This window comes from Pseudopipra pipra, chromosome 4 (genome assembly GCF_036250125.1).
Source record: "Pseudopipra pipra isolate bDixPip1 chromosome 4, bDixPip1.hap1, whole genome shotgun sequence".
Classification (NCBI taxonomy): Eukaryota; Metazoa; Chordata; class Aves; order Passeriformes; family Pipridae; genus Pseudopipra; species Pseudopipra pipra.
This window is the reverse complement of record NC_087552.1, coordinates 65,186,427-65,192,974: the sequence shown is the minus strand read 5'-3', so window position 1 is coordinate 65,192,974 and position 6,548 is coordinate 65,186,427.

Here is a 6,548-nt window from a genome sequence, read left to right as displayed (position 1 = left end):
TTTAAAGAAAATCTAAGAGGTCTTTTCTGCTGACTGTTGCCTTTAGCCAAAATAAACCAGATGAAATAATTTCTCTCAGATAAGAATTAGTATAGAATACCTCAGTATCTGATAGCAATTTTTTCCCCCAAAATTCGTTATTCCAAAACAAGAAAGTCATGCAGGGAGTAAGGCTAGGAATAAAAATGAAAGTCACAACAAGTACTGGGTGTGTTCTTCTTGAGAACAGTGAGTAAAGTTTCTTGGCTCAATGATACTTGTTGAGCACCTTTCACTAAAATTTGAATTCGTTCAGAATTCAAATGTGGCAGTAAAAGCTATTTACATGATACTTCATTCAGTAATAGTTCTCCATTACTTGGAAAAATGACTGTTTCATGGGTTCTGAATCACCTCCGTCTGGTGGAAATGATGCTTACTGCAGAGCTGGAAGGGAGGTGCCTTCAAGACAAAGCCAAAGCAATGCAGAAGATGTTACTGGTGACTCAGTGGATCTCTGTCTTCTCTCTTGAGGGCCAAATTGTGTTTTTATGCAAGTCCCAAGGGGCAGTAACCATGTCCTTAAGACAATATCAAGACCTAGCTTCAAAACTCATCTACTGCGTTCTAAACTCTCCTCTTTCTCACAATAGGAACGAAGTTGGCTTTTTATGAAGTTAATTGAACTTTTGTGCTTTCTTGTTTGCATCTCCTGATGTACATGCAGGGCAGGTTTATGGTCCCTGGCTGTTCCTACTTGTGCCTGGCTGCATATGTGTTATTGGAGCCATGGGTGCTGGTCCCTTCTGTGCTGAGTAGTTCACATAGCCATGACAGGGAAATAGGGTGACACATGACACTACTCAGAATTAAAAGTTAAATGATGCCTTACTGCCCCACTGGGGATCTAGATGCTGCTGGTAAAGGAAGTGCCATTTGAATGATATCTAAATCTAAATTTATGACCCTATAACCACTTAATTGCTTGAGTAGAAGAATATTTTCCACTCTTGTCCTAATCCAAATTGGGTAATTATGTGTCAGCTGTTTAAATCTCTGTGTCTCTCTCTCAGCTTAAGTCACAAAGCATTATAATTCAGACCCTGTCCTAAATTCTATTATTCTAATTCATCTCAGTGTATTCATAAGTCTTACAAGTTTCTTTGGAGTTAAATTCTATGTAATTCAAATTTATTGTTGTTTCTTTAGTATGGTTAAAGATCAGAATCATTCACTTCTGTTATAACCTCACTATACAAATTGTGTAAGTTGAAGACCCTCTGACCTTGCCATTGAGGTCCCTAAATTAGGAGCACATGTTTAATATTCATCCTCAGTTCCTTGTAGGAGTATTTTGAAAAGAAATCCAAAGCGTACTTTAAACTGGAGTAATAAACACTGTTTATTTATCAGATTTTCTGCATCTCATTTCCTGAACTAAACAGCTAAAGTCTGTTTGCACTCCTGACGTTGCAAGTCTTACAAGCTGATCCAAGAGAACATATGTCAGTTTGTTTTCGAGATTGGACACTGCAGAAGAAAAGAAGAGGTGGGGGGAGAAATAAGACTTTCACAAACAGGTCAGTTCAAACAAAGTGAGAACTTTCTCAGCTGCCTTCATAAGCCAGGCAAGCTCTGCCTTAGAAATATAACTTTAGGGACATTTTCTTTCTCTTTCCTCCATCCCCTAATAGTAATTAAAAAGCAGAGGTCATTTTTGTTTCCTCTATTCTGCTGAAACTGATACTAATAAATAATTTTTGGAAATGTTAATGAATCCAAAAGTGTATTCAAGAAATGCTCTCAGAGTATGCTGAAAGCAAATTAAAAAATCAGGAGCTTATTTTCCTCTAGCATGATACTCAGCTAGTCTGAACTCATTGCATTTGGTGCAAGAGAGAAAAGGTAGGCTTTTGGCACAGAGACAGGATGATCTGAAGGAAATGCCACAGCCTGCTCTGTTCTTCACTCTCTTTCTAGCCAAAAGAACAGTTTGTGTTAGTATGTTTAAGAGGAGGAAATTGAGACCGTTAGTAATGGAACAGGCCTAGAAATCATATGCTATAAATTCTGTCACAGTTTTAACAGGCTTTTTGCTAGCTGTGGAAAGGAGAATTGTATCTCAAACTTTATCATTAAATATAAGTTAGTCTGCAGTGAAAATGTAAGTGTATATATGAGCAGGTGTTTGGGAACAAAATAAGAATCTATTTTTTTTTTATTAGAAAATATCGATTCATAAAAATGAAAGGTGTCCAGAGGAACAAAGCATGACAACTTGCATTTTGAAGAGCTGTTTGATGTGTGAGGGTGTTTATAGGGAGACAAAGGTAGGTCAAAATATGTGTTTGAAGAGGGAAGAATGGAGAAAGAAAGAAAGCAAGAAAAGACCCATTTGTTTTTTGCCTCCATTAAATCCAAAGAACAAAATTTCAAGCTTTTTTCCTGAGCTGTAGGAGACTTAAATTCATCTCTCTGATCTTTCTGGTCAAGAACAGGGACTTGGCTTTGATGTTTTGGTGTTGCAGGTAAATATTCTATCTACGCTGGAAAATTCAGTGTACTTATATAGAGTGTTAGAAGCTTTTGGTTTTTTACAGAAGCAAAAAGGCAGGAAAGCTCAAACCCACCTATGTGTGCAGATTTCCTGCTTTGCAGCCCCCCCTCCTTGCTGCACCATGCAAGCTGCTGAGTGGGGTTAGGTGGGCTTGGCAGACCGAAGGCCAAGTCACTGCTCAGCAGGATACTTAAGTTTGTAGCTCTCCAAAAATATTGCTGTACTGTTCCTCACCTCCTGTTACTTCTCCAAAGAGAGATACAGTGACACCAGCTACTATCAGTTCAGTACATGTGGGGCTCTCCGAAAGAAAGAGAAATTTCCTTCTATTCAAACCACGCTTTTGTGGGTTCTCCAGACAACACATCTTGCTAGGCCCACACTGTCTGCTCTGGCTCAGATTCGTGTGTGGGATTCGAATTTATGGAACCAACAGTCACATGGAAATGATCGTGAAAGTCACATGAAATGATTTGTCGTAGAAGCTCCTTATTCTTGTCATAAATGGCTGTAGTGAGTTAGAGGAAAACACACAAACATAAATGGGATTTTGCTTCTTTCTGCTCCATGCTCTGCTTTGCTGTTGAACAACTGCCTAGTATTTCAAATAGCTTAATCCCAGATGACGCATCCCTGTGAATGTACATATCCTGCAAGGGACTTCCACATCAAAAATTATACAGTGCATTAAAGAGGAATTCATTTCTGTGGAATGAGTTAAAGAGAAGGAGTCACTTTTAGATTTTTTTTACTTGGCTGAGCCAAGTAAATGTATTGGGTTATGTTTCACCTTAGGATGTTCTTAATGAACTGCCAGAATCAACCTAGAAGTGCCGTTCACAGTAGAGTGAAAAAAATCAGCTTATAAGCCTTCAGAAGACCATAAAGTAATACTTAACAGACATTATGATTAAGAATGTACCATGTCTCACAAACCTAATTTCACCTACAATAGAATAATTGGTATTGTAGATTGAGTAAAAGCTGTGGGTGTCATATAATTACATACTGATATTACTAATATTTTTGATAATGTCTTTGATAATATTTTTGTAAGCAAACAGTGAAATTAAAATGTGAGTAAAAATTCATGATCTACAACTTCTTGGATTTCTGCTGTCCAAATAGTCATCAATCTTTCATAGTCCATCAGAAATTATGTTGGATGTTTCCATAGGAACATATCTTGAGCCCAGCATTGCAGCTGATTGCAAAACAAAAGAATAGAAAAACTGAAATTTAAAATTAGTTTTTAAAATGGAGACATGTTTCTGGTAAATAAGATGCAATTCAATAAGGATAAGTGCAAAGTACTACATTTCTGCACAAGTAATGAGCACTGCAGTAAAGAAACAGGGACTGAGTGGCTCAGTACAGTTCCCCATGCTAGTTATCAAGCTTGTGAGGAACACCACCACCTCACCCCTCGTATTTCCTCTTTCCTCACTCCTGGTAGGGTCTCAGTTGGAATTCTGTGCCTAGATTTGCATTTGCTGCATAAAAAACAGTACAGAAATCAGTCAGAGGGAATCCACAAGAGTGTAAAATCATTAGAGGTTTAGAAATATGCCTTAAAGCCAAGCTTGAAAGATCTGAAATTGTTTAGTCTAAAACAAAAGAAGACAGAAAAGAGACCTGATAAGAGTACATAAATATGTAAAAGGTTGCTGAAAGAGAGTAACAAGCTGTTCTACATGTTCACTAGGGTAACTTAAAAAGGAAAAGGCTCAAAGTATTGCTAGGGAACTTTAGGACTGATACTATGAAAATCTTCTGAAGTGTAAAAGGACTGATATTTTTAAATATTATAAAGATAGCAAAGAACTGGAACTGAGTTTTGTGGACAGGATGTCAAGTCTCTGTTTTTTAAGACTGCTTTTATAAGAAAGCTTGGGTAGTTATTGTTCAGAAATTACTCTAGAAATAACTGGTTCTGCCTTGGATAGGTAGGATCTTGAACTCCGTTCTTTATTTCTGATTTTATTACCCTAATGCAGGCAATCTGTCTGATTAAAGAGTATAAAATCAGATATCAGAAGTCCTTAAATGAGTTCAGGAAGCTAACTCAGAATTTCAGGATAAAAGAGAGAGATGGATTGAAATTAGAGACGAAGAAGTTTTCAGTTAAGAGTATTGCAGACTAGTAGTTTTCAGTAGTGTGATAAAACCACAAGGCAAAACCCAAAGAGAAATACGGTGAGTTTGAAAGTGAAAATGGTTGTACAGCCAGAGTTTGAGGTCTAGGGATGATCAGAGGATAAAGTGCTGAGGGTGGGGGGATCAAAGAGAAATATATAACAGATGGGAGGGTGGGGGAAAGAGAAGCATTTCCTCCAGATGGCATATATTATCTCCTGGAGGGATTGGCAAGATAAGAGAATCTTGCCAAGAGGATATACTGTGAATAGAGCTGTACTAACTATATTATATTAAATTCTATTCAGCAAGTAAGAAAAGACTCCTTGTAAATTAGTTACTCGTTTAAAACTGCAGATTCCATGTAGTAATTCAACTTGCTCCATTTGTAGTATCATTATTGGTATCACTATGTATTCACTATATAACTATACATATTTTCTCAAACATCACAAAACCAACCTCCTTCTGTTTTCCATCTCTTCCCTAACATTCCTTCTTGATAAAATCCCATTTTATGTGACCATTTTTTTCCTTTTTGGCAGAGTAAGAAGGTTCAGATTTTATGAAACTTTTTATGATGGCTTGGCTTCATAGAAGGGTAGTGTGTATGTCACTGGATATCAGCCAATCTTTCTGTGAGAGGGTCTGCACAGTGGGTGCCAAGAGGGATGGGGATCAGAAGGCTGAATTGTAGAATTAATTACAGAAACAAATATAGAATTAATTCTAGAAATCCGAGTTAAAAGTTTAAATTTAGGAAGAAACTTGTAGCCCATTCAATCCATTAAAGGACAAATTGTTCCACTTAACTTGGAAAGGGTTAGGGCATTTACCATAAAAATGGTGCCTGCCTAGAGTATATGATGCTTTTCTCATAAAATTTTTCTAGTTAAACAATCAGACTAAAGCAATGTTGCCGAAGAAAGGTGAGTTTAGGATTCTTGCCAACCTCAAATTTTCAAACTTCTGAGCTTTTTTCTATTTATGAATTTAAAAATTAATAACCTACATTTGGGGGGATGTGTTTATGGTCTTTTTTTATAAAACTGGGAGTTGTGTTTTTGAGCCTCTCTCTGTGAAATGAGAAATGGAAAATTGTTTTATTATGGAACAGAAACTCTCAAATTACTGCAGTAGTTAATGTTAGAAGAAAACCACTATATTTTCAAGATTTGCCATAAAATTATAAGAGTTGGAAATTTTGGTTTAAGTTAGAGGCCTAAAACTTAAAGGTAAGTAGAACTACTGAGGAATTAAAGAAAAGACATAAGTATGATGAGGAAAATTATAAAACAGCTTCAGTTTTCCCTGTGAAGACTGAATGATGGGAGAAGAGTTAGCAGAACTCGAAGAACAGGGTAGGGAGGTTGGTAGGATGAGGGAAACCATAAAGAAGAGAACATGGGATCAAGTGTGGAGAAGAAAAGAAGGTTAAGTGTGGCTTTCACAGGTCAGTCCAAAGGACCATGGTCCTCTCAATTATGGTGACTGGAAACAGATGCTTGGAAAAAAGTAAAGGAAGTCTGAAGTGACACTTCTCACAGTAGATAGTACTGCTGATTTGGAAGCAGCAGTTTTCTCACATTCTGCCACCACTACTATGTTTTAAACTGGAACTCTCAGCCTAACTCTGTGACTCAGACTAGCCTTGAACAAAAGGGCTGGACTGCAGAGATGGTTGTTAGACCCTCTCGCCCAAGCTACGGACATTTTTATCAGCTCAGGCCTGTGAAATCATTGGCCAAAGCAAGCTAAGAAGACAGGTGTTCCTGTTAGACCAAGCTGTTTGCCATTAGGTTGCATTTGCTTACCCTGGCACGTTTCATATGATGTCAGCACACAAAGAATGTTTCTGCAGATAAAGCAAACGGCA